Source organism: Zingiber officinale, chromosome 2B (genome assembly GCF_018446385.1).
Source record: "Zingiber officinale cultivar Zhangliang chromosome 2B, Zo_v1.1, whole genome shotgun sequence".
NCBI lineage: Eukaryota > Viridiplantae > Streptophyta > Magnoliopsida > Zingiberales > Zingiberaceae > Zingiber > Zingiber officinale.
This window is the reverse complement of record NC_055989.1, coordinates 29,936,417-29,951,709: the sequence shown is the minus strand read 5'-3', so window position 1 is coordinate 29,951,709 and position 15,293 is coordinate 29,936,417.

Sequence of the window (15,293 nt, the reverse complement as noted above, 5' to 3'; positions counted from 1 at the left end):
GTCTTGCTTCTACATTAGTCCCTGCTCAGGTTGCTTTCAACAATCCTGTACAATAATTCAGGTTGATACATTCATTCCTACAATTCCAGTTCAGTACTTAGCTTCCATGCTTAGTTTCCCTTGTTAACCTCCAAAATTCTTATTACATTAAATAGTCTCTGATCAAGTTTATAGTTCTAAAGATTGAATCTTAACAATTGCTACAAGTGGCAGGAAAACACCATATTGATATGATCCTTTAAGTTACTGAACTGATCAGGAATAAAAACCAGCTATACACTGAGTTTCAGATTTGTTTTTTTTTCTATAAAGTTCAAGCAAGTCCACATTTTGTTAACATTCAATTGAACTCATCACTTCTTGTATCCTTGAGAATTCTAGGAAATGTAACGTTCTGTCAAGCTTTTTGAGGTTCTGATGTGGATGTTAAATGGGAAAACATTTGGACTGATATAGAAACTAGTACCCTTCTTCATTTCCCATCAGCATTAATGAATAATAGCTTCTGATTCTCTCTTAATCTCTTCTTCTCTGATGAGCCTCTTGATCATTGCCTTGTAATTTCTCTCAACATCTCAGATTACTAGAATTTCTGCATTAAATAATCAGCTACAGCTCTTGCATTCCATCTCTAATTTTGTCCAGCTCCTGCCCATTTACTAATTCCTTGTTTTGTAGTAAAGTTGGGCAGTTCAAGAATCCAATCCATTAGAGTTACATACTTTACATTTGAACCATAACAGGCTTGAAGAGAAATAAACATCAAATGACATTAAGAGATTAAGTGCTTCACTTAAACTTTCTATTTATCAAAATCTTGCATCATAAATCAACAGCTACAGAAGCAAAATCTAATTTCAGAAATTGGATTCTATGCTTCCACATTTTTTTTAGATGATAATCACTGCCCAAATCTGTGCAATGCAGAATTCTAAAATTTTCAGCATTTTAAGCAAATGAAAGTAAGTCTTACAAAGAGAATAGACACCAATTAGCAACACAAAGTCAGAAACTCAGGAATTTAGTCCAAAATAGAGTTGATAGCTCCTTTGCTCATCTTACTGATTCCCTGCACTGCAATGTAACTGGACAGTTTCATAAATTCAAACAACAAATGATTTCACAATTCCAAAATTTCCAATCACTTTTCATTTATATCTTGTGCATTTATGAGAGAGATTGGTAGACTACCTTCTAATAGACCACGACGACTGACCATATCCTTACCATCTAGTGATACCTTGGATGTCACTGAGGAGATCAGAGGTTGCCCCTTAGATTTTGGTAGCATTATACTCACTGTAGATTTGTTAGTACTGGAAATAGTCGAGTTCAACATTATAATTGGCATGGATTGGCTATCTGCATATCATGCCATAGTTGATTGCCAGAAGAGGGTGGTCACGTTCCGACCTCTGAACCAACCCTCTTGGGATTTCACTAGCATCAGAGATGATGGGATATCGACCATTTCTGCGATGCAGGCGCAGAAACTGCTATCACATGGACGTCAGGGATTTCTATTATCTTTGATTAATGTTGACGACAGCAGTAGTCCTCAGCTCTCAGACATTCCTGTGGTCCAAGAGTATCCAGACGTTTTTCCAGACGAGTTACCAGGTTTGCCTCCTCAAAGGAAAGTGGAGTTTGCTATTGAGCTGATTCCAGGGACTGCACCAACATCGAAAGCTCCTTATCGTATGTCACCGAAAGAGTTGGACGAACTAAATGTTCAACTCCAGGAGTTATTGGATAGGGCATTTATTCACCCTAGTGTATCTCCGTGGGGTTCTCCTGTACTATTCGTCAAGAAGGATGGTACTCTGAGATTGTGTATCGATTATAGGCAGCTGAAGGCAGTGACTATCAGAAATAAGTACCCCTTGCCATGGATTGAGGATTTATTTGATCAACTCAGAGATACATCAGTGTATTCTAAGATTGATCTACGGTCAGGATATCATCAGCTGAGAGTCAAAGATTCTGACATTCAGAAGACAGCATTTCGCACTAGATACGGACATTATGAGTTTTTGGTGATGTCATTTGAGCTTACCAATGCTCTCGCAGTATTTATGGATCTGATGAACCGTATCTTTCTGGAGTACCTAGATCAGTTTGTTATTGTACTTATCGATGATATATTGATCTATTCGCGTTCTGAGGAGAAGCACGCGCAGCATCTTCACATAGTCTTGGAGACTCTGCGACGACATCATTTGTATGCGAAGTTCAGTAAGTGTTCATTTTGGCTATCTTCAGTTGGTTTTCTGGGACACGTGGTGTCAAGTCGAGGTATTTCAGTAGATCCTCAGAAGATGGAGGCTATCACTAGCTGGGAGCAGTTGAAGTCAGTCTAGGAGATCCGTAGTTTCTTGGGACTGGCTGGATATTACAGATGATTCGTTGAGGGTTTCTCCAGTATTGCTATGCCGTTACAAGTCTGACTAGGAAAGGCGTGAAGTTCACGTGGTCAGAGGCTTGCGAGACTAGCTTCTAGGAGCTGAAGCGGAGATTAGTATCAGCACCAGTTTTGGTTTTACCTTCTGGTGATGACGGATTCGTACTTTACACAGACGCATCTCTTCAGGGCTTGGGCGTTGTGTTGATGCAACACGGTAGGGTAGTCTCCTATGCTTCTCGTCAGTTGAAGGAGCATGAGAAGAACTACCCAGCACATGATTTAGAGCTAGCCGCTATTATCTTTGCTTTGAAGATTTGGTGACATCATCTTTATGGCATTACTTTTGAGATTCTTACTGATCATAAGAGTCTCAAATATATTTTCACACAGAAGGAACTCAATCTCCGATAGAGGAGATGGATGGAGTTCCTGAAGGACTATGATTGTACTATTAGCTACCATTCGGATAAAGCTAATGTGGTTGCTGATGCACTTAGCAGGAAGTCCAGAGGGACTTTAGCTTGTCACCGAGTTTTAGTCACGGACTTGATTCAGGGATTCTCCGAGTTGGGCCTTAAGGAGCAGGGACGGATAGAGCAGGGTATTCTTGTTACCATGGTTGTACAGTCGTCGATCAGGATGAGGATTCGAGAGGCTCAGGCTGGAGATCAGCATTTACAGTTCATTGGCAGCCAGATAGCTTCTGGATAGCAGAACAAATTTGCACGAGATGACGAGGGTATTGTTTATTTCCGAGGTAGATTATGTGTACCTCAATCTCATCGGTCATGGAGGAGTTACTTCAGGAGGCTCATCGTTCTAGATTTGCTATCCACCCAGGTGGGACCCGTATGTATCGTGATTTGAGGCGTTCCTATTGGTGGAATGGTATAAAGAAAGACATCGTAGATTTTGTATCTAGATGTCTTGTCTGTCAGCAGGTGAAGGCTGAGCACCAGAGACCTGCTGGTTACTTCAGAGGATCCCTATTCTAGAGTGGAAGTGGGAGCATATTACTATGGATTTTGTGGTAGGATTGCCTAGGACTCGACGAGGTCATGATGCGATTTGGGTAATCGTTGATCGATTAACCAAATCCGCACATTTTATAGCGATCTGGAAGACTGATTCTCTGGATCGATTAGCAGAGTTATACTGTCGTGAGATTATCAGGTTGCATGGTATTCCTTTGAGTATTATATCAGATAGAGACCCACGATTCACGTCTCAGTTCTAGTAGAGTCTGCAGCAAGCTTTGGGCACGCAACTCCGTTTTAGTACAGCATTCCATCCGCAGACAAATGGATAGTCAGAGCAGACCATTCAGACTTTGGAGGACTTGCTGAGGTCTTGCATTATGGATTTCGGAGGCAGTTGGGAGGACCACCTGCCATTGGTGGAGTTCACCTACAACAACAACTATCATTCGGCTATCCAGATGGCACCGTTTGAGGCGTTGTATGGTAGACATTGTCGGACACCCACCCTCTGGGAAGAGGTTGGAGAGGCCCAGCTGGTAGGACCTCAGAGAGCTCAGCAGGAGGTAGAGTTGATTCGTATTATCAGACGGAGGATGTCAGAGGCTCAGGACCGTCAGAAGAGTTATGCTGATCAGCGACGGAGACCCCTGGAGTTCTCTACTGGTGATCATGTGTTTTTGAGAGTTTCACCCATGAAAGGGGTGAAGAGATTTGGTCTTTGAGGTAAGTTAGCTCCACGATATATTGGGCCATTCCAGATCTTGGAGAGGATTGGAGCAATAGCTTATCGTCTAGCGCTACCGCCATCTCTAGCTGACATTCACGATGTATTCCATATATCTATGCTGAGGAGATACGTATCAGATCCGGCACATGTTCTGTCAGATATATCAGTTCCCATTTAGCTTGACGTTACTTATGAGGAGGTTCCTGTACGGATTCTGGACCATAGAGAGCGTCAGTTGTGGAACAAGACTGTCCGGCTAGTTAAAGTCGGATGACATCATCATTCTGACGAGGAGGCTACATGGGAGTTGGAGGATACGATCCGAGCTCAATACCCTCATCTTTTTACTTGAGGTATGTGGGTTAGAGTCTCTTTCAGCATTTATACTGTTTGGTTATATTTTAGTGTTTGCTGTTGGTTATAGCAAAATTTGGGGACCGAATTTTTATTAGTAGGGGAGAATGTGAGATATCGGAAAATTAAATAAATAGGGTTATTTGAGAAATAACCTTACAGAATTTTTTCGAAATTTTTAGAAATTTTCTGGAAATTTTTTGGAGCTCGTACGATGGGTTTTGAGGGGACGAATTAACGGGTTTGGATAAAGCCTGTTTAGGATACCCGTTTAATTGAGGAAATATTTTTAATTATAAATTCATTTGCTTTATTTCTTTTCTCCCCCCCCCCCCCCAAATTGTCGATCCCGATCCTCTCCTCACCCAAGCTCCTTCCCTTCCTCTCGTTCTCTCTCTCGCAGGCGACGCGACGCCGAGGCCGGAGGATCACGCCATCGGAGCTCGACGGAAACTAGCGGGCTCCAGGTCTTCATCGGTTGAGGAGTCTCTATTCGGCGGATCCGACGGCCAATCATCGACAGTAAAGTGTTTAGGGCACGATTGATCGCTTGCGTCTCGCCAGACCTTTTTTTCTTCTTCTCTCGGTACCGCTGGTGTAGACCTATTTCTGGTGCATCAAGGGTGAGCTATCTTGTTCTTCCTTGATTTCCCGTAAGCCTCATCGCTGAATCTTTCTCCTGATTCATCTCTTCCTCTTGTGGCGCTGTGCCCTAGTCGGATCTGTCCAGTGACGGCGGTGTGGTGAGGTAACATCATTTTTGTTCAATCCTCTTCGCTGTTCTTGATCCTCATTTTCGTTGCAACTGAATTAGGTCACGGATTGGAGGGGATCAATGAGTTTGTTCTTGAGCTGTCGGGCAGAGTCTAGGAGGTTTGTAATTGATCAGTGATGATCTTCCGATTGGGTGACTTCTTCTGGAGACAACCTTTTGAGGTAAGGTTAGGTTATTAATTAGGTTGGTGTTTGGATCCGTGATCCCCATGGCTTGATCTAATTACTTGCTATAATTTCTAGGTCAGCTTCTTTGCTGTGTTTGAGGTATCGGTTGAAGTGGAAAAGAATTCCAGCAGGTGTTGTATTCTGTGATCTGGAATTGTGTTCTATGGGATCCTTTCTTGGTTCCGGCAGCACACCAACCAACAGCCTCCTAGTTCCAGCATCAACAATAGCTGGGAATTGAGGTAAGGTGTAGTGATGTTGATACATGATTAGAGTGATTGATTAGTGTATGTAGGTTTTTGATTTTAGATGTAGATCATGGTTAGATTTGATTAATTTAGATGGTGATACATGTTGTAATTAATTGTTGATTGTGTGTAGAATTAATCTAATGGAATGGTTAGGGTTAGGGTAATTAACCCTAGTCAACCGTTGCATACAGGTTATATGATTTTGCTCTGATATTTTTATCTTTGTATGTTCTCAGTCAGTTGCACAAGCCTCGCAGGTGAGTACAATTTATTTCAGTTATGCATTTATTATTATTCTTACTGTAAACTGTATTACATGCTTACTGTTAGTTACTACAGTTTATTCAGCTATGCATATCTGTTATACTATTAGGAAACTGTACTATAGGTTCCATGGTTTAGGAGGTTGTACCATAGGTTATTACTGGTAGTTATATGTTGTTGTACATATCTATTGGATTACCTGCTAAGTTCTTTGGACTCACACCGTTGTATTACTACTTTTCAGGTTGAGGCCGTCGGGAGATATTCCAGTCGCTAGCCCCCTTGTCGCAAGGATTTATTGTTGTTGATTGCTGTTATTGTTTTTATGCATATGCCGGTGATGTGGGATTTTTGTATTGTGGACTTTATGTTGAACCTTTGGGTTTGCTAATTTTGTTTTCCGCTGCGGATATTTTCATTACTTCGTGGATTTCGTTTTCTTCGTTGTAGTGGAGTAGGACGTTATACATGTATCTGCGATGATTTCTATATTATTTTTTCATTATATTAAACTGCGTGGATTGTTCATATTAAACTGTGTGGAATGTTGATATAAACTGCGTGGTTTGGTTATTATTTGTATAGTATTGTTCCGGCCGTATGGGCCGATGTATGGATATATGTATTCTGGATTCATATTGTCACCCGTACATGGAAGATGTTGCCGAAATTTCTTCTGGCAGGGACTACCTGGGGCGTGACAAATTTGCTATGAGTGCATGTCACACAAAGAGAAAATAATGAGGTATAGGCTAAAAGTGGTCATCTCTAGGTAATTTCATGCAATCAAGCTCAATCAATCAAAATATAATCCACTACCATTTTAACCAATATCATGTAAGTAGAGTATCCAATCATGTCTCATGACCTAAACTTGATGATCAAATTTAAGAAACTTTTACCATCTTAAAAATATTACTAGAACAATTCTTATGGAGACTTTTATTCTAAATGACATGCTATATACTAAACAAAATGCAAAGTGTAGAAGTAAAATTCAAATGTAAAGTATTAAACTAAAGAGACGTATAAAGAATTTATTAGACACAAAGCATGAATTAAAATGTAAAAAAAAGCGAAATTAGAACCAACTCCCCTTTAATTCCTGGTGGTTGAAGAAGATTCAAAAGAAGAAGCCACCCCGGTAGTGGAGTACTCATGGTTACACTCAAATTCTTTTTATTCATCATTTTTCCATTGCAAATTCTCTCTGGAGGTCTAAGGCAGTTCAGATTTAGCACCCACTCTGGAAGCTTATGTTCTCCTACAACATCAATAAAAGAAAACACCTCCCACATGCATGTGGGATAAGAATAAAAAAGGAGAATATTAGTGTGGGTGAAGAATTTATCAAGAATTGAATCACATCTAATAAAATCAACAATTGATACCTCTATTAATTTTTTTGAAAAATCACCAAAAATTCTTACCTTGTCATGTTGAAAGGTACCTAGAGTGGTGTTTGTTACCTCCTTTTCATCAAGTAACGACACAAGCTCTGGCTCTAGAGAATATACAACCAATTGTAGTGATTCTTGGGTGCTTGGCTCCATAGCACAAGTCCCTACACTTACGTCCTCAATTCTTGGTGATTCTTGAGGTAATGCTTCCAGTAAGCAATCCCCTACACTTAAATCATCTTCAACATAAATACCTACATCATTTACATCATCTAAAGAAAAAACATTAGTAGAATCAGAAATTTAAACAACTACATCATCATCATAAATTAAACTAGAAAATTCTTATGAAGAAATGGGAGTAGGGTCAGGCCTGACAGAATCTCTACTTTCCATCTCCCCATTGCAGTTTTGAGCTTGTAACTGATTGATGGATGACGCAATTTGATCTAGCTGACTATGTATGTTCTGTATCCTCGCAAATTGTTACTCTTGATGCTCACTCATTTGTTGCATAATTTCATTGAATTTCCATGTTGACTCTGCAGACTGTACTTGTACATCCTCATACTAGAAATGTGAAAAATCCACCCTATTAGAATTATAGGTATTAGAAAATGACTCATACATATTCTGCTGCTCCACAGGTGGTAGTACTGAGGCTGATAGAACCCAGACTGAGGCTGATAATAACAACTCTCACTCCTACCTTCAAAATGCTGATAATTTGGATCCATGGTCAAATAGATTTCCTGTTCTTACACTGACAATTAGCAAATAAAATCAGAAGACTTAGGAACATATAAAATCAAACACATGGATATATGAACATGAACGTAATCAAAACAACAAAATTTTTTAAATTTTTCCAAAATAAATAACAATCCTAAGATTATCAAACACCGCTACAATGTATCCCCGGCAACAGCGCCAAAATTTGATAAGCCGAGAAATTGAGTGTCACGAATGGACTTATCAAATTAACAAATGATATCCATTGAACCCCTTAACTACACAATGATGTTGTAATAATGAGCCCATGATCGATCTCTCGAGGAACTAACGGTAGAATGTAATTTAGGATTGTTTGTTATTCCTATTTTTGGGGTTTTAATATATAAATAGGGAGGATTTAAGCTTTGAATCTAAATCTAGAAATTGAAAAGCAAGCAAATAAGAAACTTATCTAATACATAAATGAAATCTACCTATGTGCTAACAATCAAACCATAACGCATTATCACCCTACGTTGTGATTAAATCATTAACACACTTAAACTAAGAATGAAATAACAAGATTCAAATAAAATCTAATCTTAAGCATAGAATAAAATAATAAGACATAAGATAAATCTGATCTAAAGCACCAATTTAAACCCTAGCTTAAACTTAACAACCTAACAATGAACCAAGCACAAATTAAACACAAATTAAACTTCAACAAGGAAACAAAATGCTAAATTGCAGTGATAAAAACATAATAAAATCACAATGAACCTGTTCAAGATACAAAAATAGTAATAGCATGAAATAAAATGATAACCGTTCCAATCTCACAACCAATCTAACCAAGCTTCACACTCTTGTCGTCGCACAAGAGCATGGAGATGAGAACACCCAACTCCGGTCATCAATAGAGAATCTCAGTAGCGTATCGACTCGAGAATTGCTTAGCAACACCGGTGGAACGCCTCCGGCAAGCTAGAAACATCCCTAAGCCCATAAATGGCTGAAAATATGGAAATCTGCTAATCAGGAACTCTGAATCGGGATAAGAGCTGCGGATTATGGATGATCATTGAATGAAGCTCAGGAACACTGGAGGGATGCCGCCAAATGTCACTGATGGAAAGAGAAGCACAGATTTGAGGGAACGCCCAAGAAATCTGTGGAAACAGAGTGTCGCCGAAAGCAGGATTTTGCCGGAGAGAATACCCACCGATGGCTCAAGATGATCAGGATAAAGCTACCGTGAAGCTCTGCACTGATGATGTAGCTTGAGAGGTTGATAGAAGACGGGAATGTTGGAGTGTATACTAAAAGCTTAGCTTTTGTAAACATTTATTTTTAAAATAAAAGAATCACATTGGTCAATATCTACATTTATATGTTAAATGTAGTTGTTCAATTAATTTATATAGTAGATAACATGGATTGTAGTGTCACACTTAGAAGATCATGTTGTCAGTTCTCTATAAATTACAAACAGCAGCTCACAACTAAGATGGGAAGGAATAAACCATCAGAATAGTCGTATTGTAATTAAGTATTAGTTTATCTTGACTAATAAATTACACTGATACACTTTAAGTGTATTGAGTAGGATCATTTATGTAAGTTCTTTTTGTACTGACTTAGTAAAAGAACTAGACCTTAGTTATTATGGAAGTGTGTGCTCTTAATCCTAATATAATAACAAGCACATATATTTAATATTTATTTCTTTAACTTATCAAAGGGTGAGGTTTAGCTCGATAAATCAATATGCCCGATAAGTTGGGAAATGATATTACTTATAGTGTGTGTTGTTGATTATAGAAGGAATCTGTGTCCTAGTTATCTAGGTTAAGAATGCCCCCAAGAGGAGCTCATAAGGATTGTCATGTTAAACCCTGCAGGTGGACTTAGTCCGACATGACAATGAAGTTGAGTGGTACTACTCTTGGAGCTAGATATTAATTAAGTGAGTTGTCAGTAACTTACTTAATTAGTGAACATTCATAATCTTAAACATAGGGAGACTAACACACTCATGATAAGAAGGAGCCCATAATGTAATTTGGGATTGGTGCGGTAGTGCGGTAATAACTCTCTAGTGGAATGAGTTATTATCGATGAACTTGAGTTGTGTGTTCGGGGCGAGCACGGGATACTCAAGCTCATCGGAAGGCCAAAACCAATTTCTCCTCTAGTTCCCTATCATAGCCTCATTATAGCCTCAAGTCCATCTAAAGAAAGGCTCATCTTGGTGTCCAAGAAGGGGGCCGGTCCATTGCTGGGTGACCAAGCAGTGGCCGGCCACATCTCCTCTTAAAGGGCCGACCCTATTGCTTGGTGACCAAGCAGGTAGGGGCCGGCCATAATATTCAAACAAGGAGGGTTGTTTTTGAATTTTTAAAATCTTCTCTTTGTAGAAAACTATAAGTTTTAAAAGAGAGATTTTAATTTTAAAAGTTTTCCTTATTTGAATTTGGTCACATGTTTTAATAGAGAGTTTTAAAAGTTTTAAAACTTTCCTTTTTTAACCATCCTTATGGTTTAAGAAAAAAAGGAAGATAAGTTTTAAAATTAAAATTTTCTATCATCATGTTAAAAAAAGGAAATTTTATAAGAGAAGTTTTAAAACAAGGTTTTAATTTTTAGAACTTTCCTTTTTTAACTCCTACTTTAGGAAAGAGAGCTTGTAAAATTTTATAAGAGATTTTTCTTCTTGTAAAATTTTATAAAAAAAAATATTTTTTCTTTCCTAAATATGGTGGCCGGCCACCTTGCTTGGTGCCCAAGCAAGGGGCCGACCAAACTCAATCCTAAACCAAATAGGATTGATCACAACCATTGATTTGGTGATTGATTAAATCAAGAGGAAAGAAAAGGAAAAATAAAAAGGGAAAAGGAAAAACTTTTGGATGATTTTATTTTTTGTAAAAAGTTTTTCCTTATTTGCCTTGGGCAAGTAATATAAAAGAAGGGGTGAGGGGGCTTCATGAGACACAATTCTTATTCTCTAGCTTGGAGATCATCAAGTGGCCGGCCCCCCTCTCTTCTCTCTTTTCCCTTTTGCTCTCTTCTCCTTGGTGGTGTTGGTGGCCAGATTTTAGAAGAAGAGGAGGAAGCTTTTGGGTGGTGTTCATCTTGGAGGATCGTCACCCACACGACATCCAAGGTGAGGCGAGGAATATGGCAGAAGATCTCGAGTTCATTAGCTTACAAAGAAAAGGTATAACTAGTAATTTTCTTCCGCATCATACTAGTTATTTTCTTTGTAAGAATTGTAAATACAAGAGACAATTAGATCTAGTTTATCAAATTTATTTTCAAATTTATGATTCGATTGTTCTTTTTGGTTAACCTAGAGTTATTTAAGGAAATAAATATTAGCTTTCCTTAAAAGGCTTTACCTAGGCGGTGGTGGTTGCTCCCATATCCAAGAAGGCCATGTGCCTCGCCATGCAGTCTTGGAAGCTAATTTTGGAAACTAATATTTATGGAATTAATAACTTAGGTAGATTTGAATCAATAGTGTTAAGTTTCGCTTGCGATTCAAATCTAAACCATTAAGAACAGATACGTTAAATTTGGAATCAATGATGTTAAGTTCCGTCTGCGATTCCTAATTTAACTTCTAAAGAACACAATAGGTTATTTAAGGAAAGGTTTGACACTTGTACAAAAATTTTTGTACAGTGGAACCGGTACTTTTTCCTAGGACTAACCAACAATTGGTATCAGAGCTAGGGTTTGCCTCTGTGTGTTTAGAATTCAAATAGATTATGCACATGTCATACATAATTTAGGTAGGATAATAGTAGGATGTGCTAACTCTTTGGTTGCAGGCTCCAACTATTATGGCTTATTGATGTTGTGTGTGATTGGACCCTTGGACATGTCAAGGGCAATATTTTGTGTGTGCATGATTGTATGTATCAAATACAGCAGGAGCTATATTATTTTAGAATTTTATTTTCGATCTAGATTACATGTACATTCCCTCGTGGAATATAGGATCGATATATGTAAAATTCTATTTTTGTCGCGGATCGGATTCTTGCAAGGCGTGGTACTTTTGGAGCACCAGAGGCGCAGCGGAATAAGAAGCAAGATGGATGAGACGACTCAACCTGATGGTGGTGGCTAAAGATGGCAGCAACTAGGGTTGGAGTATACTAAAGACAATGAAGGAAAATGCCATAATAGTAGGAAAATGATTTCCATATTTATTGCTTTTATTTACAGTGATGTGTGTGTATGCATGTGATGTATGCTAGCATAGGTTAAAATCCTCATTTTTAAATAACTAAGTGGAGAGGGATTTTAATAAATCCCATGGTCTCCATTACTGGTTTGTAAGTGATGCAACAAGCTTGCGTGTTGGCTCTGAGTGCCTCCCTCCACAACGGATGGGTTTGTTGCGGATCACTAGAACAAATTTCCTTAATGGATGGTTATAGGAAATTATTTAGGAGCGTGTGATCTTCTCCAACTGAAGGGGCACAATCCTATTTAATGGACTTAGTATCAAGTAATGTTATACACTTAGACGCATTCAATAGTATCCTCCCTAACGGAGTCACTGCTATTGTTTTGTGTGACCAAAGTGAAACCAACTATTAATTTTATTTGTCATAAAGTTAGGATGACAAGATAATAAAATTAATGGGTCACACCCTCCTCTTACAAATGTTGAATTTGTATACGTCCACACTAACGTGGCATGCAATATTCACGGGGATTTGAGGTGTTGGTTAATTTAAAATAGTATTGTTTGAGGAATCAATATTATTCTAAATTTAGAGTCTTGACCAAAGTTTATTTTTGTGATTCTTAGGATGACTTTCAACCCACTGGCCATTATACTGAAAGAGAACAAACTTACTGGTCCCAACTATATTGCTTGGAAAAGAAACCTGGACGTTGTTCTTACTGCTGAAAGCTATAAGTTTGTACTGACTGAGGCTTGCCCTGATGCACCTGACGGTGACTCTACCCCAGAGGAGATTGAGTATCAGAAGAAATTGGTAAAAGCTGATGAGATGGCGCGATGTTACATTTTGGCATCAATGTTAAATGTATTGCAACATCAGCATCAAGATTTACCAACAGCTTATGATATAATGAACAATCTCAAAGAACTCTTTGGGCACCATAGTCGGACTGCTAGGAAAGAGGCAATAAGAAAGCTAATGACAGCCACCATGTCTGAGGGGACACCCGTAAGGGATCATATCCTCAAAATAATGGCTTATTTGAATGAAATACAAGTCTTTGGAGGAGAAATTGACAGGGAAACCCAGGTTGATATAATTCTCCAAACGCTACCCAGAAGTTTTGGGCAGTTCCGCCTGAACTATAATATGAACAAAAGGGAGTATACGTTGGTGGAACTTCTAACAGAACTACAGGCAGCAGAAGGAATATTTTGTCACAGTTCTCAGATTCACTATGCTAAAAATGGTTCTACTTCTAAGTCGAAAGGCAAGAAGAAGAAGAAACAGGGTTTTTTCAGTAAAGAAGGTGAATAAAACTCAGAGTACAAGACAGAAAGCTGGAATGAAGAAGCCAAAGGGCAAGTGCTTCATCTGCAAGCAGTCTGGACATTGGAAAGCGGACTGTCCTCGTAGGAACCAGAACAATAAAGGTATATCTCATGCTCTAGTAGTTGAAACATGTTTAGCGGCGTTATCTACCAGCACTTGGTGTGTAGATACGGGAGCCACTGATCATGTCTGCAATTCTTTGCTGGGGTTCCAGGAAACCCGACGACTATTTGATGGAGAGATAACTGTCTACATGGGCAATGCTACTAAGGTGACGGCTGTTGCAGTGGGAGACGTCTACTTATCATTTGATAGGAATAGGAAATTGGTTTTAAGAAATTATCTTTATGTACCTAGTTTTAGAAAGAATTTAATTTCAGTTTCTAAACTGTATTTGGATGGATATTCAGTTTCCTTTAGTAACAATGTCGTTATAAAGAGAAATAAGGTGATTATCTGTTCTGGTGCATTGGATGTCAATTTATACACTTTAAATCCAATTTCTCCCACAAAGCAAAATATGGAAATTAATAACACATCTTCTAACTCTAATAAGAGAAAAGAACCTTCGGAAATGAACCAAACGTATCTTTGGCATCTAAGGCTTGGACATATTAACTTAAGTAGGATTCAAAGGCTTGTAGCCGATGGACTCTTGGGTTCATTAGGGTTGGAAAACTTTCTAACATGTGAATCTTGCTTAGAAGGTAAAATGACCAAGAGACCTTTTAAGGCCAAGGGGTATAGAGCCAAAGATGAGTTAGAACTAGTTCATTCTGATTTGTGTGGTCCTATGTCTATCCAGGCAAGAGGTGGTTATGAATACTTCATCTCCTTTATAGACGATTATTCAAGATACGGATACATTTACCTGATGCACATTTACCTGATGCGCCGCAAGTCTGGATACTTTGACAAGTTCAAAGAATATATGGCTGATGTGGAGAAATGTCTTGGTAAAAGTATCAAGACAATACGGTCTGACCGTGGTGGCGAATACCTCTTTGGAGAGTTTAGGAATTACTTATCAGAAGCCGAGATTCAATCCCAATTGTCTGCACCTGGTACACCCCAACAGAATGGTGTGACAGAACGAAGGAATATGACTCTTATGAAAATGGTTAGATCGATGATGAGTTATTTAGAATTACCAAATTCGTTTTGGGGATATGCTTTAGAAATAGCAGTGTACATTTTGAATATGTTACCTTCTAAAACAGTTCCTTCTAATCCCATGGAATTATGGAATGGGCGTAAGCCGAGTCTGAATCATATTCGGATATGGGGTAGTCCAGCACATGTGCTGAAGGGAGATACTGATAAGTTGGAATCATGTACAGAAGTTTGTCTGTTTGTGGGATATCCTAAGGAAATGAAAGGTGGTTTGTTTTATAATCCTAAAAATCAGAAGATCATTGTTAGCACCAATGCTCTATTTTTAGAAGAAGATTTTGTAATGAACCATAAGCCCATGAGTGAAATAGTTCTAGAAGGAATTGTTAGAGTGTATACTAAAAGCCTAGCTTTTGTAAACATTTATTTATTGAAATAAAAGAATCACATTGGTCAATATCTGTATTTATTTGTTAAATGTAATTGTTCAATTAATTTATATAGTAGATAACATGGAGTGTGGTGTCACACTCAGAAGATCATGTTGTCGGTTCTCTATAAATTATAAACAAGTTGCTCATGACTAAGATGGAAAGGAACAAAC